Source organism: Leptidea sinapis, chromosome 45 (assembly GCF_905404315.1).
Source record: "Leptidea sinapis chromosome 45, ilLepSina1.1, whole genome shotgun sequence".
Classification (NCBI taxonomy): Eukaryota; Metazoa; Arthropoda; class Insecta; order Lepidoptera; family Pieridae; genus Leptidea; species Leptidea sinapis.
The window spans coordinates 1,457,796-1,484,899 of record NC_066309.1 but is presented as its reverse complement, the minus strand read 5'-3'; the positions used below and the strand labels follow the sequence as shown (position 1 = coordinate 1,484,899).

Sequence of the window (27,104 nt, the reverse complement as noted above, 5' to 3'; positions counted from 1 at the left end):
TTATACGGAAAGTGTAGTAGCGTCGTACGGCGAAAATATTCACGGTTAATTAGGGTAGTCTGTTGGATAAGTTTCCTGTGAACACCGACTTATATCTGGCCAGATATGGAGCCGCGAGCTGTCAAAATGGAGTGGGAAAAAAGGCGGGAATGTGGCCTCTCTTTATGTGATGCTCATGATGGCGCTAGAACGAGAAGATACCGCAACGACCCGCGACAGAAGGAGACACAGCACGCCGTGGTTTATAAGAAAACCCAAGATGCGGGGCGTGTTTTGAGGTGGGCGTTCTGGTTTCGTGGCAGTAGTGGTGCGGTGTGTGTGTGTGCGTGTATCGTTACATGCGGCTGTGCGGTCGGAGATGTGTGGGTGAGGTGAACCTAAGAGGTTTCTGAGACTTATCCTTTTGTTAGCGATACGATGCTACATCGGCTTCTGACTTTCATTAAAGTGCGCAGTCGAAATTACAAACTCTATTCAATTAAACGTAATTAGTTTTATTCTATAGAGGTTCTTCATAATTATTATTTCGATTCTCTTTTATTTTAATTCTATAATGATTCAGACATTAAAGCGAGATCTTATTTATGACTTAATTTTCTTTTAAAATATCTATATTATACTCTTGTGTCTATCTATAATAATTATGAGTTCTCTTAACTCTCAATACAAATCTTACTACGATTAACGAATAAACCTTTTTTTCCCGTTTGCGTTAAGGGGGTGTCTAAACCTTGCAAGTGTCATATAATTGTAATTTTTTTTTGTTTTCCATATTTTTATATCTCGCAAGTATTACATGAAATGGAGATATGTTCCAACCGTGATAATTTAATTACTGCCCGTCCAAAGATATTTTAATATCAAGCATTTCTGCAGATTTCTATTTTGACACAAAATTTTCAATGGTAATAGAAAAGGTTTATATGTAAAAAGTCATTGTTTAATTATTGTAAATATTATTTCAGCTCATGAAGATAGCTATGGTAGGTTATAACATAGGTTGTAACACTAGGAAGAAAAACTATCATATTATGTGATATGATATGACTTTATGAGAAACTTTATTCAAATAAAATAATAATAATAATTCGTATTGCACAGTCCATTATTGATAATTATGGTTGATTAATAAGTAATATTTATTATAAAAAGCATACCTACGCTAAAAATATCTATGGTTAATAAAATAAAACAAGGGAACCTACTATAAAAATGGTGTCAATTTTTTTCGGCTCGTTTCCGAAAAACGCCTTTTAATAGAATTACATTTTACGAATATTATCCACCATTAATATAAGAGTTTTCATTGCATGTCACGACTCTTTAAAAGGCTTTTAATTTGGTCACAAGTCGTGAAGTACTTCTATTTACTTTATTTCATTTTCGTAGCACTTTGGTTACGACATCTACGCTACGCGTAATGTAGTAGGTACATTGAATATGTTGAATAATGCCTGAAATAACACGTTTAAAAATTTTTCGTCCTCATAAGATATTTTATTATTGAAAGAATTATTAGTTTATTTTGAATAAATTATTTGTTTATACTAAGCGATGTTTTTTCAATAGTTATTTTAATATAATAAATTTGGTGTTATGACACTGTTGTTTTTAATTTGTGTCAGTATATTGTTATTAATGCTATATTCTTCAACGCTATCTTTTAATACCCTTCACACACAGAGACACGGTCCCCCCGTGCTACGTAGGTGCAGTATCGTAGTGTGAGTGAACTTTCTTTCACTCACCCCTGTGTGCGGGAGAATTTCTTTCGAGACGTAATAAGGGGACGGTTTCTTTCCCGCTAAGGTTTTAATGTCGACCACGGTTCGGTAGAGGACGCGCGCTTTCGCGGTTACAAAACTTTTTAAACGGACTTGTGTTTTTAGTGCTAGTGTTTACAAGATTACCAAAAAAACATAGACATTAAAAAATGTAAGTAATATTATTGATTTAAGATTTTTTTGACTATCAATTTTGGTAGATAATCACTATTTTAATTTGTTTAAGAAGCTATTAGAGATATTTGTGTACTAAATATTTTATTTTTTATTCTACGAAATTTAAAGAAAAAAAGAAACAATATGCAGATTTATATCTTAGGGTACATGTTAAAAGTTTCAATGGTTTTCGTATGAGTTCTGAGCAAAGTTAATACAAAGTTCGCTGAAAGTGAAGGCTGTATCGCGAGGTGTAGTCCCACAGACCGCAGGCTCATTAGTCGGCGTTCACACTATACCGCGACGTTTAAACTTCCATGATAACGTCTTACACTGCGTACACAACTTTTTGCAAGACTAATTAAAGTTTGGTTTACTTAGCTATTCACGCGTGACGATTTTCGCATGTAATTTAAATTCTTCCGTGTTGTGTCGTTATAATACTTTTTAGATACTAAATAATCGTTAGTTATAGTTTATGAGCAAGAAAATATTAAAGGTGGTTTAATTAAAACTCAAAAAAAGTTCTTCATAATTCAAATCAAATCAAAATCAGTTTATTCACGTAGGTCACGGAAATGACACTTATGAATGTCAAAAAAAAAATATTTTTCTTATTGAATCTACCGCTACTTCGTAAAGGGTTGAGCTAATGAGAAGAAGTAGCAAGAAACTCATTGCCACTCTTTTATATCAAGATTTACATTTAAGTACATCGATTTACAAATCATTTCAAATTACAATATAATATGTAAAATGTAAAATGATGCAACAGACACACTCAAACCTCAATGTCTTTCGTTTGTAATATTTTGTATTTATCTGGTATCGATTCTTTACTAATGAAATGTTTCTTTGTTTCTTGAATAGGGTCAATAGTTATTTTGATAACTGTATCTTGTATCTTTAAACGAGCAATTCTTATATATATGTATATATATAATCTGAATCTCCGAAACGGCTCCAACGATTTTCATAAAATTTTGTGTACAGGGGATTTCGGGGGCGATAAATCGATCTAGCTAGGTTTCAACTTAAAAAAATGTGCTTTTATCAGTGTTTTAATGAGAAACAGCTGCAATAACATTAGAATACAAAGGTAAATTTCGCCAATATACACAAGACTAATAGCTCAGATGGGAAATTGGGTGATAAGGAAAGTACAAGACCCCGGTTCGAATCCAGAAGTCCTATTAGTTTTTTTTTTGTTCAAGTTTTGTACATTCTTAAAAATCCGAGCAAGGCTCGGTCGTCCGGATATTTATATTTAATGGGAATAGCTCATTACTAAACCATTATTGAATTTAAACTTTTTGTGTATTTATTTATGTTTATCTTACAATATATTTTGTATAAGTTTACAATATTTGTTATTATAGAGCCAATCAACTATCTCACATGCTATTTATGTCACAGGTGATAACTAGAATAGTGGTACTGGTGAGAATTTTGGGTTTTAGTATTCGTAAGCGGAGTTCTCTTTTCTTATAATAATTCTATTTTCTTATCATAAAATTAGGTACTAAGCAAAAGATTTGTCGTCTCGAAATTAGATATGTTAAAGTTAATTAATAAAAGCAACACTTTAATATCGCGCCCTTATCTTACTAATATGTTTAAGGATTCCACAAAAGTGTGAATCTCGTTTAAGTTGTATATACGATTTAATATATAAATATTAATAAATTTTCTTTTGCTATATGCTTTTAACAGAATAGCTAGTATACTAAAAGTGGTGGGTTTAACTCTCCACACGTTGATGAGCTTAAAAAGGAGGTTACCTATATATTTTGGAATAAACTGTTGCCTATGCCTATCCCCTTATCCAATATGATAATAAAGTAGTCTAACCGTCAAACATTTTTTTTTTAATAATATTAGTAATTATTTTCATAATTTTATTCGAACCCTTACTTAATGTCATTAAAGGCTGATTTATATATTCATTCGAATCCCGGTAGGTGCAAGCATTTATATGATGAATATGGATGTTTGTTTCCGAGTCATGGATGTTTAAATGTATTTAGGTATGTTTAAGTAAGTATATTGTATTAAATATATAATTGTCTTGTAACCCATAACATAGGCTATATATGCTTAACTTGGGGCAAGATAATTTGTGTAAAAAGTGTGTCAATATTATTATTATTATTATTCGCAATCCTAAACTGGTTATCAGTGTTTGATATTTTACTACATTTCCTACTTTTGGCATTACAATAGTCGATCTATAGAACCTTTTGGTTTTCCCTTTTATTATTTGTATAATTTTGCCTATTGACTAAATAAATTCATCTTAAAAATGTTGATACTATAAACTTGTTGATTTTATAAACTTGTTGTTATAGAAGTTCACGTAGTTTCTAGAATTACAATGATATAAATATTTTCAAACGAAAAAATATGAAGACAGTATGGCATGGTTGTGCTTCACACATATTTCTTTGCTGCAAATACCAAATTATCGAACACACAGAGATTGGCGGATTAATTCTATTGAATTTTAGCACCTTATAAACTAATTTGTTATAAATATTTCAGCCATTGTAAAATACTCATAGTTAAGTTTCTTCTTTGTTCTTCTCATGAGCTCTACTATTTCAATCCTAAGATATATTTAGTAATTTAAAAGAAATATTTATAGCGACAATTCAAAAGCGCTAAGTTTAAACCTATTTGAATAAAGTATATTTGCTTTTGACTACTTAGAAAACACTCTAGATACGTATGCAAGAGACTTCAACCTCAAAATATTTTTTAGCTTAATAATAAACTTGTAGTCAATAAGGTAATGATTAGCAACAGGATGGATACAGATGTAAGTTGGGGGAACGTTTGTAATGGGAGTTACGAGTTACTTTTTAACGAGTAAGACTTACAGGAAATTGAGAATAATGGATTCTCGCCCTTATACGTACGCGTCTAAATTGATTGCGTCACACGAGTGTGAAATACGCGCTTTAACGGCAGCCTTGAATATTCGATCTCAAATATATGATTAACTTCAAACTAGATAAGTCATCTGCACTGCATTTTAATATTTCAATCTTAATATTCAAACATAGGCGTTCTATAAATAGTGAGAATCAGGTGCAAACTTTTTGTAACCAAAAGAGTAAATACTGACTAGCTTAAAAATAAATAATAAGAATATCTTTTGCTTTATAGAATAATAATAATAATAAATTTATTACCAAAATTAAGTTTGCCGGAACGTGTTTTCGTAATCGTTGTGAATTGTACTGTTGGATAAAAAGGGTATTGCGTGCGGTTATTATTCATCTGTCCTTGAAAAATTTCAGTACTCAAAATCAAGACACAAAACACAAGATTTACGGCATAATTTCGATGCAAATGTAGCACTACATGTACATATTCAACTGTTGCACGGTGGTGCATCTGATTTGAACGTGGAAGAACATCCACCAACGATGAATCGCCCAAAAATGCTAGTGACCGTAGAAATGATTAAAAAACTTAACAAACTATGTATTAAGCAATGATTTTGTCTGGTTCTGTGGTAGTAGTTACCATTTAAAAGGGACCCATTTTTCCGGTGATAAAAGTTACCGCGTGCTGGGTTCCAGAATGCTTATGGATGCGATCAAATGAGACTAAACACTTGAAGCTTCTTTAGATCTCTTACAAGATCCTTAACATTTTTTATAATTATGAAATACGGCTTCGTCTACCTTGTACGTTCACTACCTTGCCTTCAGGTGCCACTTCCACAAACGAGTGCTATAATCATCATGCTACTAGTAGTTGAAGTACGTACTTCTATTGGCTTTGTTACAACTTCTATTGGCTATTTATGTATAAACTATTCTGATATAAACAGCGTAGAGACTTTTTTGTAAATTATGTGTGTGTTTCTGCAGCACAGGTTTTTACGTCAGTTAAAGTAGCAAGTGGCTTCAAGAACTTGGCGTATCAAAAGTGGGCTGTGGTGCTGGGTACAAATGATCCTAAGTGCAAAGTTTTAAAGAGGAAATACAATTCTGGTCAATCTCGAAAGATCCTCTTGGTCCATAACAGCACCCAGCCATCCCTGCCACCGCTATATGTGGGGTACACCCATACGATAAAAGAAAAATTCGATCTTATGGGCACTACTTTCGCCTCCAACTCGACTCTTAACGATGATGGAAAGATACCACCGACTATTCCGTGGTTTAGAACTCTATGATGGAAGTATAGTTTAGACAAAAAACTGTTCGGTACGCTCTGTTTTTCTGACATGTAGAGAAGCCGAGCGGGCCAGATGGCATTTCATGTATCGTTTTGAACGTATGCCCCCGAGTTGATGTCGGCGCTAACGCGTTTATTTCAGCATTTTTTTTATGAAAATTAGGGACGAGATGAGCAGGACGCTCAGCTGATGGTAATTGATACGCCCCACCCAGTACAATGCAGTGCCGTTCAGGTTTCTTGAAAAACCATTTAAAAAAATTCTGAGCGGCACTACAATAGCGCTCGTCACTCGTCATAAGATGTTAAGTCTCATTTGCCCACTAATTTCACTAACTTCGGTGCCCTTCAGACCGATCAAACAGTAATGTTTACACAGGGGCGTGCATTAGTTTTCTAGCAAGGTAGGCACTGAGGATCTAACTAGTCGTAGTTGAGCATTTTTTTTTTATGGAATAGGAGGACAAACGAGCGTACGGGTCACCTGTTGTTAAGTGATCATCGCCGCCCACAATCTCTTGCAACACCAGAGGAATCACAGGAGCGTTGCCGGCCTTTAAGGAAGGTGTACGCCACTACAGCTTTGTAGTACGTGGAAGAAAGCTCCTTGAAAACCGCACTGTGGAGGACCGCCACACATCCAGATGGTGAGGATGATATCCTAACTTGTGGCGTGTCGTGCGAAGGTGGAATTCGGTGGTAGGAATCAGGTTAAACAGCTCTTCGGAACACTCCCCATGATAAATGCGGTAGAAGACACACAATGAAGCGACGTCTCTACGCAACGCCAAGTGATCCAGCCGTTCACAGAGCACTGGGTACCCGAAAATTCGAGCTGCTCTGCGTTGCACGCGGTCAAATGGATCGAGCTGATACTGGGGTGCGCCAGACCAGAGATGACAGCAATACTCCATATGTGGCCGGACCTGCTCTTTGTAGAGCGCTAGTATGTGGGCCGGCTTGAAGTATTGCCGTGCTCTATTAATGACGCCCAGTTTCTTTGAAGCCAATTTGGCTTTGCTTTCCAGATGACTACGAAATTGGCAATCGCTCGAGATTTCGAGACCAAGTATTCCGATACTAGGCGAGGCTTTGAGGGAAGTGCTGTCGAAGAGCGGTGATACGACAAATGGGGTTTTTTTAGTGGTAAACGCGCAAACTTGAGTCTTCTGGGGGTTAAATTGGACAAGGTTCAATTTTCCCCATTCCGCGACCTTCTCAAGAGAGGACTCGATAGAAGACACAAGTTTCTCCCGGCACTGGTCGACGATTTCCCGAGAGAGACCTGCATGGCCCGTGTATATGGCATCACCAGTGCTGTCGTCTGCATAGCAATGAATGTTGGAGGTGTCCAACATATCATTGATATGCAGAAGAAACAGCGTGGGAGACAGCACACAGCCTTGGGGCACTCCAGAATTCACGGGCTTTGGGTTCGAGCAATATCCATCGACAACGACCTGTATGCTACGCCCAGTGAGGAAGCTGGAGGTCCACTTGCACGAGCTCTCGGGAATCCCAAATGATGGAAGTTTGGAGAGGAGCGCCTTGTGCCATACACGATCAAAGGCCTTCGCTATATCGAGGCTAACTGCCAGGCCTTCCCCCTTGCTTTCAATAGCCGCAGCCCATCTATGTGTCAGGTATACCAGAAGATCACCTGCCGACCGACCATGGCGAAACCCGTATTGTCGGTCGTTGATCAACTGGTGACCCTCTAGGTATACCAAGAGCTGACGGCTAATTATGCTCTCCATGATTTTGGAGAGCAGGGAGGTAATAGCAATAGGCCTGTATTTTGCCGGATCCGAACTGTCTCCTTTTTTTTTGGATCGGATGGACAAGGGCAGACTTCCATGAGTCAGGGACTACGCCTTTGGAATAAGAGTGCCGGAATAAACGCGTTAGCACCGGCGTCAACTCAGGGGCATACGTTCTAAGCACGATTGGAGAAATGCCATCCGGCCCGCTCGACTTCCTGACGTCCAACGAAAACAGAGCTCGCCTAACAGTTTTCTGTCTGAACTGTACTTCAGGCATAGAGCTCTGACACCGCGGGATGGTCGGCGGTGTTTTTCCGTTGTCGTCAAGAGTCGAGTTGGAGGCGAAAAGAGCGCACAGGAGATCGGCTTTCTCTTTTGCCGTATGGGCCAGGGTGTCATTCCTCATGTGCAACGGCGGCATGGACGGCTGGCTGAAGTTACCAAGAGCAGCTTTCGACAACGACTAGAACTTGCGTGTTCCGGTCGGGTAACTGGAAAGCTGCTCGCCGATTTTGACGACGTGTTTTGAATTTGCACGGGCGATTTGCCGCTTAAAAAATCTGGAGGCACGGTTGTATTTCCTCTTAAGAACTGTGCAGTTTGGATCCTTTGTGCTCAGCGCCGCAACCCAAGTTCGATACGCCTGTTTTTTGCAGTCAGATGCAGCTTTAACTGACGCATCGAACCAGGGCTGTGATCTGCCACCGATGGGTACTACAGAGTTTGGTATAAAAATATCCATACCCTGTAGGATCACATCGGCTACTGAAACGGCGCAGGCACTAGGATCATACGAAGGGAAACAAACCCTGCCCCAAGGGTAGGATGCAAAAAAGGAACGCATCCTATCCCAATCTGCTGACTTGTAGTGCCAAACGCGGCGGGTCGCTGGTGGTCTGCGACGTTGGCGTCGGATAGGCACTACACTCTTGACCAGGCAATGGTCGGACGAACCGAGAGGGGCGTCGACAAAGACCTGGTAACCATCGGGATGTGTAGTCAGCAGAAGATCCAATAAGGAGGGCATGTGGCTATCCACATCCATGAGCCGCGTTGGCGACTCAACCAATTGGGACAGACCATACGCCAATGCAAAATTATGCACAGATCGCCCTGCGTAGTCTGTGGTACGTGATCCAAGCCATTCGGCATTGTGCCCGTTGAAATCACCCAAGACTACGATTTCAGTGGAGGGGATCTGTGCAAGTACGTCGTCAATTGCCGCTTGAACGCAGCCCATGAGATGATCGGTTTCTGCGTTACCACTATGGGACCTGTAGATACACGCATAGATGCGGACGCGGTCCTCTAAATCTACGCGGAGCCAGAGAGTGGACAGGTCCCTACCCTCAAAATTTCCGAGACGGTGACAGCAGATATCCTCCCTAACGTACACACATACCCCGGCATGAGGCAAAAAATTGTGCTCAATTTTGTACCCGGGGTACGTTAAATATGACGTATCGCTAGGTCGAGATATCTGCGTCTCAGTAAGGAAACACAAGGCCGGCTGCGCCGTCTCAAGGTGGTGGTGGACGGCGTTTAAATTGGAGTGAATTCCCCTGATATTGCAAAAGTCCACGTTGAGAGTGGAGAGGGGTGCCATGGTGATACTGCCTCGTTTGTCCTTGGTCATGCGCGGTTCTGTGCCCTCCCCAGAATACGAAGGGCAGCCCGAGCTAGAGTGCCCGGGGAGGGATTCTCCAAGTCTGGTAGAGCCGGTACCCTCCTGGGGTAAAATCTTATTTAATTCCGCTATCATATTCGGGTGGAGGGGGGGGGGGAATGGCTACCGGTCCTCGACACTAACCTATGCGAAACATAGCGGCACTAGGCAGCGGCCTAGTGCCGCTTTTAGTGAAGTAGCGACTTCACTCCGGTATTCTGTGCGAGTGTGGTAATTAACCCGGACGAGTCTGGCCCGATTGTGCTGACGTCAAAAGACGGCAGCGTGACTCTCCCACTTCTAAAAAAAGAGCTTTGGAATATGCAAAAATTGCTTACCGTAGGACTCTAGTATCTAGCGTAAGGAAAAATTTTATGAGTGGGTGTTTAATAGAAGTTTGGTTATAAATAACCGAACCAAATGAAACTAAATTACCTGTAACACTAGTGCTATATTTATTAAGGTTTATAACGAGGTAGGCACTGCCTTATTGCCTATATGATATGCACGCCCCTGTGTTTACACATTACTGCTTCACGGCAGAAATAGGCGCCGTTGTGGTACCCATAATCTAGCCGGCTATGTGCAAAGGAGCCTCCCACTAGTAAGTAATTATATTCAAAAGACGTAGTCCTGAACTCATGAAAGTAAGCTCTTATCCATCTGATCTAAAAAAAGGAGATAGCTTGGATCCGGCTAACTACAGGCCTATTGCTATTACTCGTATATGTCTGTCCTGTCCTTTAATGTTACTTTCAAAAGAAGCTTGAACTTTGACTTCTCTAAAAGACCGGCAACGCTGCTGTTTGGTGTGGCCAGAGATTGTAAAAAATAATAAGAATAAGAGAGTTAAAAATTTGTTACTGACTGCTTATTAATAAATTAGTTGTAGAATTATACTGTTCTTCTCCTCATCCTGTAGTCTTATCAGTAGTACTAATTTAAACGTGAGAATATGTACATAAGCGTCATTACATTATAAAGTGTAGGTATAAAAATGATAACTTTTGATCCTTCTATAAATATAAATGAAATAATTGTGAAAGGTCTATATTATTATATTTAGTAAAATAATCTAATTGTATTAGTAATTATATCAATAATATATTATGTAATATCAATAATTAATATTTAAACCAAACAGAAAATATTTTAGAATAACTGATTTTTTAACGGGACATTTGCTGACATGTAGGCGGTGACTAAGGAGTATCTTTAAATAAAATTTTGAAATTACGAACAAAGTCTTAATCATAGTGAGGTTGTTCCAGAAACAAAATCTGTACAGGAAAAAAGCGAGGGCTGCCCTCGTTATTAAAATATCAATAGAATGTTAATATAACTATATTATAAGTTTACTTTAATTATATAGTTTTTAATTGTTTTGACCTTTACTTTATGTAATATTGTTATTAATTACAAGATAACAAGTATTAGTATGTATAATGTTTATATAATGATGTTAAAAGGCCATTGTTGGGTTTCTTGCCAATTCTTGTCAACATTAGCAGCTTACATTAAGGATTGGTCTCCGCTGCACTCGAACTAGATACTGCAGGCGTAGTCGCCAAGTGCGGCAACTAATACTACGCTCAAGTGGGCCTTCTCGAGCCAGTCTCGAACAATGTGTGATGTTGACAATAATTGAAACTAAAATGCCGGATAGTGTAGTAAAACTTTGTAAAAATGATAATATAAGATATAAGAATAACATATAATATAATCAGTAAGTATTTTGTATTTTATTAATTTCTATGCAAAATAACACGAAGCGTATGTTACAAAATTTGAATGATGCCATTGATGCCACGCACAAGCATCTAATAGTTACCGTAATAAAAAAGGTATTGTTCTTAGGTAGTGCGGTATCTAGTTGGAGCGCAGCGGAGACGAATACTTAATCGAAGATTAGCAGTTTTACGAATAGGTAACTTAAAAAATAATGTTTGACTTTGACTTTTATCATAGTGACGTACCACATTTCAATTTATCCTCGAAATCGATAGCTAATAAAGAAAAGCACTTAGAACATAATTGCATTGTAAATTGATTAAAATGTCTGCATGGAAGCGGCTTTACTACGTGCTAATTCACTTCGCAAGAGATAGCAAGTACGCAAAATTGTCAAAAATAATTTTACATAGACGTCTTATTAACATTTTTCAATTTGGCACAGTATTAAATAATTAAGTGGGAATATTTGTTTTGATTATTTATTTTCTGTTTAGTCTCAATGTCTTTTAATGTTGTACCTATATCAATATAGGTGCAATATTAATGCCGTCTTGTGTTATGGGAAGATACACTAATTACGAAAGTAAAAAAAATCATAGAATTACATACCACAGTTAAGAAATCATAAATTTTATTTGATTTCATTATTAATCTAACAAAATAAATATGTCGCCATGACAACGCCGATCGCCGCCAAGCCGATCATAGATTAATGTACAGAAATGACAAAATATTGATGCTGTCTGTTGCGGGATGATCGAGGTAGAATATTTTAGGAAATGATGTAAAAAAGTCGTTGTTGCAGTGAATGTAATACGAAATGTTATAATTTTTAATTAACAAGTATATAGGTAGCTGAACTATCAAACTACTAAAACATGTTTTAGGGTGGGTAGCGGATGTAGACAGTGAGTGCTATTTGTTTACGTAGGAGTTTTTCAGTAACGATGTCCCTTTCAGTATATCCCTTGCTAACTGCATAAGAATCAATGGATGATTTTCTACTTCTCCCATCACCTTATTGTAATAAACCCTCAACAAAAAGACATTCATAAATAATATAAGATACAAAAAATAATAATTGTAATCTTAAAACTTTTTGGGAGCCGTCGTTAGTAAAATTGTAAAAATGGGACCCTTTCTGTAGATACCTTTCGGTTTTGTTTTGATGTCTGTATGTTTTTTATTATTATATGTATAAATAATTGATATCATCAATGTGGCTATATATTATAATCAATATTAAATTATTTTTTTATAAAATCAATGACACATTATCTATCTAATTTTAATGCAGTTCTACTACTTTATAGCTTTTACTACATAAACTCACGAATGAATCGTAATTTAGGCATATATCACGGTGTTCGGTAAAAAAGTCATATCTGATGAATTAACTGTATTTTTTCTGTACAAATACGAAGCAATTAGCAATCAGAGTTATCTCTTTTTCGCTTGCGATAATTGCATTTACTATCTTTCTTTGACGTGTAATCGTAATGTTAAATTATTCATGTGTGCGTTAGTGTATCATTTTCAAACACCGAATGTTGTCTACGTAACCTATCTATACTTTTAAATATCATTGGAAAAATATAATATTTCAGTTTAGAAACTAAATGCACGTTGTTAAGCACAATGACATTGTGTGGAATCTGTAATAATGACCAACATGCTATGATATGTGGACCCTAGAACCATGCACCGTCGGGAGTTGTACGTGCCTCGGCTGTTTCACGTGCTGCCCTGCTGGACGTATGCATGCGCCCCGATGTCCCACGCCATCGACAGGTTTAACAGAAAATTATCTGAACTGGACACTATTGCCTTTCCTTAACCACTATTTAACAAAAAAAATTGCAAAAAAACAACTTCAAAAAAAAAACTAAAAAAAGTTAAAACATAATAGTGTATTCTTCTGCAACTAATTAATAATCACTATAATGTAGCTACAATTATTGTTATTTTTGGAATCGGAGTCCTCCCGCTGCGGCCCCGCTCTCGCCTCCCGCCTCGTCACGTTGATGCGTGCGACGCAAGCACATCTCACCTTTGAATATTACGCACTTACAAACCTACTTTGGCTGACTCAGGTTCCAAAAATAACAATAATCAGCTACATTATAATGATTATTAAGTTGTAGAAGAATACGCTATTATTTTTTTTACTTTTTGTATTTTAGTAAATCTAAAGTACACCAACTATTTTTTTCTGAATAATATGTGCAAACCTACTAAACGTGCTGCTCATATGAAACAGCGCCGTTTAAATAAAACAAACGAAGTCAGGGAGAAACACCTATCTCAATAGAGGAAATCTACCTTTACTCAAGGACAATTTCAAAAAAGACTTGCGAAGAGCGCAAAAATAGACAGAGCACTTGTATCATGTTGCTATGGAGAAATGAACGAAAGCGTATTGCAATTTGAATACAGACATTCTGCCTCTCAATCTTAGGTCTCAGAGATTGCAGAGCGTGTAGATTCTGTAAAAGTGCAGATGAAACCCCGCTACACATTCTCTCTGAATGTGGTCCTTTAATGCGTAAACGTAGCATCTCTTTGGGAAGTCCAATTCTTCAACCATTTGAGATACGTCAGCTCACTGCAAAAGAAATAATAGGATTCATGAAAAGAAACAATGTTAGCAGTGAGCTATAGTTAACAGTGGCTATCACAATAGATCACATTGGTCGCTGTGTAACAGGGCTGAAGTGAACTGGATCAAAGCCACTTTACAAACCATAACAGATCCCACTCTTACCGTAAGCGGTTAATGAGGTCCATTGACCATCGTAATTGACGGCAACAATTACTTGACCATAACGATGTTATGGTACTAAGAACCAAACTCTCATGAAACGACATTTGAAGTATATTCCTTCTCAATAAAATAATTATTTGTCCGTTTGTCGGCCACATATTTAGTACAAATTGACTTACATAATTTTCTCATGGATGCCGTTGTCAGATATTGACACCACTTCACCCAGTCGAAAGTTCTGAGATAACAAACATTAAAAAAATGCCGTAGAATTGAGAACTTCCTCATTGTTTGAAGTCGGTTAAAATGTAATAGATTCACTTAAAACAACACTGACTCAAGTTTTGTTAATGAATTAAATAAATAATTAAACAATAAATTAGTTTAAAAAAAACTTATTTACATTAATTACCTATGTATTATTAATATCGTTATGTAACAATCGAGTTTAATACGTCTAACCGTGGATAATGTTGTGGGTTTTACAATTATTAATTTGATTTAATTGTAATTTAGTAACTAAGACTTATTGTAACAACTGTCTATTATCCTTAATAAGGAAAATAAAATCATTTTTAATGAAGCCAGGCCTATCAGCAGACAATAGAATGGAAAAATAGAGAAAAATAAATGGCATGTTTTGAAGGTACTATAAAACAAAACTTTTAAACGGTTGACGCTTGTATAAAAATGTAGTTTATCGACAGATAAAAATTTGTCGCGAGCGCGTGCAAGAATGTCGTTATAATTAAAACCACCTTAACTGCTGCTACCTTGGTATGTACTTGTATAAACAAGTTGTACCATAATTGCCATCACAGGTTCACCGGAATGCAAAACCTTACAATAATAAAACATACAAAGCATGTTCTTCTTTTAAGGCTGCGATAGACGGTCATTCTTCCAATCAAACGTAGTATTTCGAATACTATCCTGATTGACGGTATACGTTTAAAATGAAGGAAATATTTATTTGTCATCTTATTATTTAGCCTTGCTTGGAAACAAACAAGTAAAAAAATAATGTGTTGAAAGTTACAGGTGTTGTAACTTCCATATTTCAACAGTAAATTTAACGTATCTTTATGCGTAAGTAAACGAGTAGTATGCTGGGAGAGTTCCTTGCACCGCTTCTTCTCTCTCAGCGCACCATTTGTTTCCGAAGCGGTAGAAGTATCTAGTATACTAGAAATGACATCAAAAAGAATTCTAAAGGAATCAATTATGAGAAAATAAATGCCTTTTTAGATACTAAGATAGCGACGCTAGAATGTACTCGTTTATCCCAGATGGTTAATTTTTCTGACACTTCAAAAATATATCGTTAATGAATACAAAAATGTGTACAATAACTTAAAAAATTATACGTGAACAGACAGACAGACAGACGCGGCGGGGGACTTTGTTTTTAATTTGTAGTGATTACCTTACCATACCATGGTATAGCATGCATGTGTGCCACGTTCAATGAGTTAGAGCCGTCGACTATTGCACCCTTAAAGATTCCATGTTTCTGGGGCAGATTTGATTCTTATGATTAGACAACTTAAAAATGGAGTTGCATCCTCAATTTATAATATATTTTTTGTTACCTCATAACTCATCCATTTATAAACAATTCGGCAAACCTCCTCAAATTCTTTTTTTTTTAAGTAAATGGAATGAGCTTCCTTGTGTGGTGTTTCCGGGACGATACGACATGGGTACCTTCAAAAAAAGCGCGTACACCTTCCCTAAAGGCCGGCAACGCTCCTGTGGTGTTGCAAGAGATTGTGGGCGGCGGTGATCACTTAAAAACAGGTGACCCGTACGCTCGTTTGTCCTCCTATAACATAAATAAATAAAAAATAAATAAAGTAAAGTTTGTTTGTTTAATGGAAAATCGTGTGATCAACAATAAGATATTAAAATGTAACGGTCTTCAATGTTGATAAAATGATAAAATGTTGACTGAACTTGAAATGTTGAAATATCGCTGTCAACACTTTCAATACAATGATAATTGTGAAGATTATGAATGTTAAAATGCGCGGGAAATGTTATACGTCCTAATAAACCTATCATAACTTAAACATGTATTAGTAAACATGTTGCATATTCTTGGTTTATACTCAGGTATAACTATATACCAAGTTTATTTGTAGGGCCGTAAGTGTTCAAGATGATAATGTCACAAGCGTGTTACATACATAGAACACGTAAACCTACGCTCCGAATATATAAAGATGTAGTTACAATTGTATACGAAAAAACTAAAAATTTTAATAATTTAGTATTTGAAACAGCATCCAAAGTACGATACTTTTACGGCCATTCCCAATATTCAGTCTATCTCCGGTTGAGGCCTACTTGAGATAAAAAATCGTAACTATCGTTGAATTTTCTGTTCCAATAAACTTATTGACGGTAACTCATCTTATCCGTACATGCTGTCTGTCAATGGGACGACGTATAGCTTACCAGCGATAGAAGTTTGTATGGAAATTGCAATTCACGCGTCCCAATATAAGGCGATAAGAATGACTTATCGGGTATATTGGGACAGCTTCCGATTATTGACAGCTAATTACTGACAGTAGAAGGTAGTAACTTACCTCTATCTGTAGATAGTATATTGGGAACGGCCGTTATTGATTATAGCACTAAAGATTAATCTGAATGAATGTTGAATTATTTTATTTATTAGGATACAATAATACATCGTTATGTCATCAGTCCTTGATACGTGTGCAGTGTGCTACATTTTATATAGAAAATCGAAATATAAAATGTATTTATTTTGCATTTTAGTCATTATAATTACATATAATAAATCGGATCTATTGAAGTGAGTGAAAAGTGTGTTCAAAGGTTCTATTTCATATAACTACTACACGGCCACATAATCGCTGGACCTCGCTGTAACATGAAGCCCCCCCGTTTCCCCTTCACCCCCTCGCGCTCATCCTGTTCTGTCAGTACGGTTTGCACTTTCATTTCCGTTAGGTACACGTCGAATAGGAGTCCAAACGAGCGTGCCTTTAAGGAAGGAGTACGTGCTTTTTTTGAAGGCACCCATGTCGTATCGTCCCGGAAACACCGCACAAGGAAGCTCATTCCACAGCTTTGTAGTACGTGGAAGAAAGCTCCTTGAAAACCGCACTGTGGAGGACCACCACACATCCAGATGGTGGGGATGATATCCTAATTTGTGGCGTGTCGTGCGAAGGTGGAATTTGGCGGCAGGAATCAAGTTAAACAGCTCTTCGGAACACTCCCCGTGATAAATGCGGTAGAATACACACAATGAAGCGACGTCTCTACGCAACGCCAAGTGATCCAGCCTTTCACAGAGTACTGGGTCCCCGACAATTCGAGCTGCTATGAATTGTTTTTGAAGTTTTTATTGTTACGTTTTGAATTTTGTTGTTAATAGTTCTGTAGTTTATTTTGTTCTGCGTAGCTTTTAAAGTACTTTAAGTAAGCCAAGTAAGTATATAGCCAGAGAGAAAAAAATACTTTTCTCAGATTCTTTCATTAATTTTTCATCACTATTATTATAGTAATCAACATTATAACACAACACCTTTTTTCTTCTTCTACACGTGCCTCTCCATTACTGGAGGTCAGCAGTCAGCTTTTTAAACTTCTCCTTCTCCATTGCAAAGCAGAATATTAGTTCTTGGACTGTCTTGATGCCAGTCCACTCCCTTATATTTTTGAGCCAAGACTTTCTTCTTCCAACATATCTTTTCCCAGCAATTTTCCCCAGCAAAACAGATTGCAGCAGGGGATACTTACAGTTTTGCAGTACATATATATGACCAGGGTACGAGATCTTACCTTTACATGAATCTATAATACTGAAAAATAAATGGTTGTTTATTTATTAATAATAATATCCTATTTATGCTTGTTTTGCACACCGTTACAAAGCGACAACGTGACGTCATCGACATCAGCTCCGCAGTAGAGGTAGTATATACTTTGTTTCGACTATTCGCTTACATAAATACTTCATAAGTCCTTCATGCCATATTGTTCAATAATGAGGAGAGATGATAAGCATACCTTGCCATTATATTTAAACACGGCCGGAATAATCGAGTTAAGACGTATGTGGCTAACACACACGTAAACAGTAATATCTAAGATTATGTAAATAAGACGTGATCTCAGAAACACACATCAAAGATGGAACGTGATTATAGTGACAATACATAAAGATTAACAAGTTTATAATGGAACCATAGCAACTAAATATTATGCTAATTCAAATTCAAATTCAAATTCAAATTCAAATTCAAATATTTTTATTCAAAATAGGACTTATAATCACTTATTGAACGTCAAAATCTACCACCCATTCAAAAGAGACTGCCTCAGACCTGAGAAGAATGGGCGCAAGAAACTCAGCGGGCTTTTTTTTATATATAAAATATGGATTACAATGTAATATCGTACAATAAACATTAATAATTAAAGAGCCTGAGGGTGTTCGCTTTAATCCCAGTCCGTGGTGTCATTAAGAAAATCGTTTATGCTATAATAACCTTTCCCACACAAACGTTTTTTAACAATTCTTTTAAATTTCGTAACACATTTGTTTTGTACATTTTCTGGGATCATATTGTAGAAGCATATACATCGCCCAACAAAAGACTTACTAACTCGACCCAACCGAGTAGTAAGCATAACAAGTTTATGTTTGTTCCTCGTGATAACATTATGAATGTCACAGTTTCTAGAAAATTCCTCAATGTGCTTATGAACATACAAAACATTATCAAAAATGTATTGCGAAGCAACAGTCAAAATGTTTATTTCTTTAAATTTTTCTCTTAATGATTCTTTAGGACCTAGGTTATAAATCGCGCGAATAGCCCTCTTCTGCAGCACAAAGATAGTATTAATATCGGCCGCACTGCCCCATAACAATATACCATAGGACATAATAACTGTAATCTGCATATATCCCTACTTAATATTATAAATGTGAATGTAGGTATGTTTGTTACGCTTTTACGCTGGAGCTACTGAACTGATTTCGATGAATTTTGAGATAGATAGAGTATCAGAAAGGACATATGCAACATTTTATCCCAAAAAAATCCACGGTTTCCCTCGGAATTTGTGAAAAATTTAAATTCACGTCGATGAACAATAACTATAGCAATAGTAGGTTTGGTTTGCCATAGCAATCTATCGCGAAATAAGATTCATATATATGTTGGGAACGGGAGCGAAAACGGGAACCGGAACTAGAATAGGATATGCGATAATCTTCAATTAGAACTTGCTTATTATTTTTAAACACCCGTTATCTACGCGGACAACAGCTAGTATAACTATATCTGCAGATTAGACGTTTCAAGATGGACGAAAAGAATTACGGAGTGGATACTACGGGAAGGCTCTAGACAAAGAGGGTGGACAAAAGAGGAGAGGGTGTGATACTTTTACTCATTGATGATCATTATGGTTTTGACAGAACGTCATGGGGAATTCTAAGTTTATTATTTATATTATAAAATAGTTATAATAGTATTATAAAAAGTTAATCACTATTTTCAGAAACGCACGCGCACTAAAACAAAGTGACATATATATTGCGAGTGGAAAACGTAGCTTATCACGCACACTATTGTAATAAATCTGGCCTGTTTTATATAATAATAATAAATTATCGGTATCGTTGTTACAGCGCCACCTCTTGCTTCTTTGGAAAATAAAGATGGCGATTTCCAAATAAAAACAAATGTTTCTAGTAACTTATTGTATCGTCAATCATAGGTTTTCAGGAAGAGATCGCTTCGAGCGGTAAAACCGTTCATCGTGAACCTATCTGTCTCTGTAATTAGATTTAGATACTTTAAGCACATGAGAAAGAAAACAGGAAGTTACTCATGTGCTTTAAGTCTGTATGGTGCGCAAAAGTATATATCTACCTAAGACAATTTTCTGTATATCTTTGGTTTCGGACTTCCGTATACACTCCAAGTTTTAGAAAAGCGGTATGTTCTTATAACCACACAAAAGAAGCCGAAACTTCATCAAGATTATTAAATTCGGCTTGAACAAGCGTCACACAAAAAAAAAATACGAATTCACAAACACGAACAAAAAATGTTTCACTTCAAACGCACAACATATATTACTTATATATGACACAATTTACACGTCTAAATAAACTGTGACAGCTGTAAACCTCTATTGTTAACCTCTATTCTGAGCAATGCACGTACACTAATACAGAGTGGCACACAAATCGCGAGTGCTAGATGTAACTTGTCACACTAAAGTAATAAACCTGGCTTGTTTTCATCAGTTGTCTAGCAGCAAGCGGGTCTATCTAGACGTATTTATTTGGATCGCCACCAAATACAAAATCCGAAAACAAACAAGACAATAATTTCAATGTCAAATTGTCCACCCAAAACAAAAACAACTTGGAAGAATGCGTCAATAAAACCAACTAAAAAATATGAAGTTGTGAACAGAATAATAAATGATACTTAACAAACCAGCTTTTTCATTAACTCGTTTTAATGCGCTACTTCTGCGAGTAACTACGACATTAACAAAACAAAAGATAGTATGTATGTTTTGAATCAACAAACGAATAACTTTATCTCTTTAAGGAAAATACGCAATAATCTTATCATTAATTATATTTAGCTGTCTGTCTTTTGATCCGTGGACCGTATTGTTTATATTGTTTTTAATAAAACAGCAGAGGTTATTCTATGATTAATTTTCGTCAAAGAACTCAATTAAATGTTTAGAACAATACGTATATAGATATACCTTTGTCTAACCTTTATGTAATACATACCTTCTTACCTTTTACATGTGTCTTTTGTCCTGTAGGTATTTGTGTTGTTTATATTTAAAATTGTTAGGGTTCCGTACGCCAAAAAGAAAAAAACGGAACCCTTATCACTATGTTTTCCAAATCGCTCGTTTGTGTATATCAAGACTCTTTATATTGGAAACGCGTGGAGGTATCGACTTGAAATTATTATGATTTACTCATGTTAACAGTATATTGAAGCTGTGTAAAAATAAAAAAAAATATAGCTTAACGTATAGCAAAGATACGGCCGTTTATGACGCAAAAAAAATATAATATACGTCGACACTCTCAAGGGAATCAAAATATATAGGGTATTTTCTGTTGCAGTTTTGGCAATTAATTATACCAAAAATAAAGGGAACTACGAGTTTGTAATTAAAACATAAAAAATAGGGTTATCATCCAAGGAACTGCCTTCCAAATCTTCATTTAAGTTAACCATGTCATGTGGGCATTATATGATAGGGCTTCATTGGCACAGGCTTATGCAGACTTTTAATTATTTTTATTTGTTTGACTTTAAGCTATTCCTATTTTGTATGTAAAGTAGGTATCGTAAAATATAATAATAATAATAATTGGTCATACAAAAATAAATTATGATTTAAAAAATTACTAAGCTCACGAACTGTAATAAAAACTATCCTATACTTCAAATTGCATCAAAATGTACAAAATATTCAAAATTTGTTTAAAAGCGGTTCTGCAGCTTAGACGCTCATCACGAACAAACAACGTGACACGAAATTTTTATATAATATAAAGAAAATATAAACAGGGAAGCTAACGCAGCTCTTAATAATTAATACACACAATTTTTTCATTTGATGAGTCATGGTACCTTAACATAAAGTTGTATTTCCTTATAATAACTAGTCTGGCTATAGATATTCTTATTAGTTCAAAACTTATTTTTTAATTCAAATTTGGAATACAGTTTATTTATTTGTAGTGAGTTTTCTTAAGTGTGAACTCCGCTAAGATTTGTCTTCAATAAATTCGATACGTGTTTTACCTTTACTCGAGGCGTCCACAGTAGATGTTGACTCGCCAAATTGTGACACGAGACCTCGTGCCTGAATTTGGCGTCGAGAATTCACTACGTTTGGATAATTATGAATTTCCGCAATTCAATAAATTTTCGAGGTTATTATTAAACCACAATAACAAACGAAGTGATAAGGGAAATATAATTGCAGTAATTGACTTGCACAAAATGGGTGTGGAGTAGTCAGTAGTTTTCAAGATACCTCAAAAGCTAAGGTATCAGTGATACTCGTATGTACGTATCATACTATCGATAGATATTGGTACCAACGCATGTTCTGTCAAAGACCATAAAAGGTCGGCATGGCTACCTTATTTTTTCCGCCCACAATCTCTTGCAACACCAGAGGAATCATAGGAGCGTTGCCGGCCTTTAGGGAAGGTATACGCGCTTTTTTTGAAGGTACCCATGTCGTATCGTCCCGGAAACACCGCACAAGGAAGTTCATTCCACAGCTTTATAGTATGTGGAAGAAAGCTCCTTGAAAACCGCACTGTGGAGGACCACCACACATCCAGATGGTGAGGATGATATCCTAACTTGTGGCGTGTCGTGCGAAGGTGGAATTCGGCGGCAGGAATCAGGTTAAACAGCTCTTCGTAACATTCACCTGCTGTTAGACTAATAAATACTAAATAACTAACTAACTAACTAACTACTAACTAATAAATAATAAATAACATGTTTTTACCTAAAATATTTTTGTAGAAGATGAGGATAAACGAACATGTATTCGAATCAACTGATACAGTTAATTCAAATTAGAATATTTTTATTTAAAATGGTATATGAAATAACTTTTTGAAAGTCAAGAACTACTACCACACATTCGAAAAAGTTTGCATAATATACATGTAGGTATGTGATATTATGTGAAAACTGAAACAGTTTGAGATAAAAACGGTTTGAGTCATAAACTACCATCATGTGAACCCGAAGCTTATCATGAACGAGCTGTCAATTGCATTTATTTTTGTTTTGATTTTTTGCAACTGCAGACTCAAATTTGATATAACAGTTATATAAATTTGAATTATTATTTAAACACGTATATTCATCTAAGCGTGTTAAGAATGTACTAATATATTTATAATGATAATTGTTTCATATTAAGAATTGTTATTAAATAAATAATGAGGAAATCTTACATTGTTATCGCGGGAAGTCCCTTTAGCAAGATAAGTAGGCTGGATTTTCCTTGTTCCAAGTCATTAGCATACTCGACCATATAAAGTGCCTGCGGCTGTTCCATGCATATAAATACGGCGGTCACCAAAAATTTAAACATTCGAATTTTGTGTTAGTCACAGCTACATTATACCAACTTTTATTAAAAATAAATCTTTAAAACCGTCAATATGGTTAACAATTGTCGCTCAATGTTGCTTTTGGTGTGCCTTACATTTTTGGTGATTGTTTCGTCTCCACAAAACGGCGTGGCGGCAGACAAACTGATTGGCAGCTGTGTGTGGGGTGCTGTTAACTATACTTCGGACTGTAACGCCGAATGTAAGAGACGAGGTCACAAAGGAGGACACTGTGGAAGCTTTGCCAATGTCAACTGCTGGTGTGAAACATAAGATTCAGAAATAAATAGTTTTACGCTAAAATTTACCCCAAAATTACTGGATTATTTGAAAATATTCGCTTCAAGTGAAGTTTGAAAATTGTTTATATGTATAACCATCATTCCTGATCTGTTGTAACCAAATTGGTAGCACATCAAATAATTGTATTTTAAAGTGCATATGGTGTCAATAAAAATATACTACGTTTATATTTAAGTTTCATTTTTACCCGTTTAAGTATTTTATTTATAATAGTGCTCGCAAAGATGCCGAGTATGAAAAGGGGAGTGAAAAGTACATTCAGATCGGTTAAGCCGTTTCAGAGATCAGCTTGTATCAAATTGACAAAATTCTAAGAACTATGTGTGTAATGTGCATAAATTGTTTATATATATAATAATAATATAATATTGACACACTTTTTACACAAATTATCTTGCCCCAAGATAAGCATAATATAAAGCTTGTGTTATGGGTTACAAGACAATGATATATTTAATACAATATACTTACTTAAACATACATAAATACATTTAAACATCCATGACTCGGAAACAAACATCCATATTCATCATATAAATGCTTGCACCTCCCGGGATTCGAACCCGGCATTTTAATTATATGGCAAGCATAAGTTAAGTAATGTATCGTTATACCACACGAAAACGATTTTGTCATAATATGTATTTTCTGATTCTGATATTAGTAATTTTTTGATATTCATTAATTTCAGAACATACTAAAAGCAAGTTTACACATTTATTCATGTTCATTGAAATATAAACTTCTAGCTGCCCCGACAGACGTTTCTGTAGATAATAAAAAAATACTGTTTAATAGGAATTTGCCAATAATATTTCAAAACATCAAGAATTATTTCGTAAAAAATGCTCCCTGTTGTTTTAATGAAATTGTTTCACAGCGGAACTGTCAACCCGTACGTCACTAAATTCTCTCATAGAAAATATGTCTATACAAAACAAAAATTGGAAATAAAAATAATTATAGGACCCAAATCGAATTAAATACTATCTTATCTCTCAAGTTGGACCAAACTGCACTCCATGAAGTAATCCCCATTAAAATCCGTTCATTAGTTTAGGAGTCCATCGCGGACAAACAACGTGTCACGTAATTTATATATATTAAGATATTATATATGTGACTGTGACTATATATAATAGTCACAGAACAGTTTAAAGAGATGTTTATCTTTTATCTACCTGTTCTATGATAATAGTTGTCTGTATTTACAGACTACTATACAGATTACAATACAGATTACTATTTTTTTTTAAAAAAAAAAATACTAATTTGATTTTTGAGAAAAAATCAAATTCCTATAAAACAGTATTGTTTTTTATTCAAAATTCAAATATTTTTATTCAAAATAGGATGTGAAATTACTTATTGAAAGTCAAAAAAAACTACCACCCATTCCAAAATGAATGCCTCAGGCCTGAGAAGAATGGGTGCAACAAACTCAGCGGGCTTTTTTTTTCATCAAAAATATGTTTTACAATTAAAGTAACATTTACAAAGTAACAAAGTAACATTGTACAATTAAACTTATGATTTAATAGCCTGAGGGCGGTCGTTCCATTCCCAATCTGTGGTATCATTAAGAAAGTCATTTATGTTATAGTAACCTTTACCACACAAACGTTTTTTAACAATTCTTTTGAATAACGTAATACTTTTGTTTTGAATATTTTCTGGGATCTTGTTGTAAAAGCATATACATCGCCCCACAAAAGACTTACTAACTCGACTTAGCCGAGTAGTAGGCATCATCAGTTTATGTCTGTTCCTGGTGTTAACATTATCTACAGAACGTCTGTCAGGTCAGCTAGTATATATATATATATAAATCCAGTGTCCTGATGTTTGTTTCCAGTGAACTCCTAAACTAATGAACGGATTTTAATGGGGATTACTTCATGGTGTGCAGTTTATTCCAACTTGAGATATAAGATAGTATTTAATTCGATTTGGGATCCATAATTATTTTTATTTCCAATTTTTGTTTTGTATGGACATATTTTCTATGTGATAATTATTGACGCACGGTTTGACAGTTCCGCTGTGAAACAATTTCATTATAACAACAGGGAGCATATATTACGAAGTAATACTTGATGTTATGAAATATTATTGACAAATTCATTAAAACAGTATTTTATTTATTATTTGCTGACCCGGCAAAACGATGTTTTGCAATATAAATCATTTTAAGAGTTGGGCCGTTTCTTCGACATTGTAACATTACTTTATTTAAAAAAAAATCTTAAATAAACGTAGCCTAAGTTACTCCTTATTACATCAGCTACCTGCCAATAAAAGTCCTGTCAATATCGGTCTAGCCATTTCAGAGATTAGACAGAGTATATTATAGAATTAGTTTATTAGAATTAATAAAAATTGTGAAAAATGTTATTTTGGTGTATGTACCGCATATATATATATTCATATACATGTAGTAAAAAACGGTTATTTCGATATTACGAACAGACACTCCAATTTTATTTATTTTAGATGTACAGAACAATGTCTGTCGGGTCGGCTATATATATTTTTGTGGACAACATGACACTTCGGTAATATATGTGTTAGTCTAGTCAATACGTTCTACATCTAATATATAAAATTCTCGTGTCATGGTGATAAACTTTGAACTCCTCCGAAACGGCTGGACCAATTCTCATGTAATTTTGAGTGCATATTGGGTAGGTCTGAGAATCGGACAACATCTTTTTTTCATTCCCCTAAATTTTAAGGTCCACACGGTGGTTATTTTTTTATTTTTTTGACATTTTTTTTAAATTTGTTTGATTATGAGTCAGCATTAAAAATACAAACAACTTCAAATTTTCACCCATCTACGATCAACAGTTACTTTTGTATCGCGATTTTAATATCGGCTATACAACGTTTGCTGGGTCAGCTAGTGTTGTATATAAATTTATTAAATATGTAAGTAGGTATGCATAATTAATAATTTTAGAAGAACGGGCGCAATAAACTCAACGGGCTTCTTTTTTCCATAAAATATCGTTAATGTAATATAATACAATTAAACTCATTATTTAATAGCGTGAGGGCGGTCGCTCGATTCTTAATCTGTCACTAATGTTATTGTAACCTTTAACATACAAACCTTTTGTAACTTCACAACAACTCCAAGATAGGGACTCTCGATAAATAGCTAATTACATGTAATTATTTCCTTCCAAAGAAATCCACCTCAGATATCTATGCTCTACCGGATATCACATACGAACGCCAAACTAGTTGCCTGTCAGAAAGACGTGGAAAGAAGGAGGAAAATCATAATACTATCTAAGAATGATATAATTATTAATTGTTAATTAATTTACTCACGCACATTACATTGATAGACATTTTATGTAATAGAAATAGATAAAGCGATATTTTCCTTGTTATAATGCTTATGGAAAGACCAGATATATATATCACTAACTGAACATAATACATGTGTAAATGTACTCAGTGCAGCTCATGTATAAATACCGAGTACAACGGCATCGAGTACAGTTGAAGTTTGCTTGCAATCACTTCAGTACTATTAAAGTGA

The 27,104-nt window shown here is 35.5% G+C and overlaps 1 protein-coding gene across 1 annotated transcript in view; it reads left to right on the top strand.

The window, feature by feature from the left end:
* The first annotated feature begins 1,827 nt into the window (after positions 1–1,827).
* Positions 1,828–27,104, top strand: part of LOC126977492 (runt-related transcription factor 3) — a 94,802-nt gene continuing 69,525 nt past the window's right edge. The window contains exon 1 of the mRNA XM_050826335.1: positions 1,828–1,935. The gene's annotated coding sequence lies outside the window, so the exon portion shown is untranslated. The remainder of the gene's footprint in view (positions 1,936–27,104) is intronic.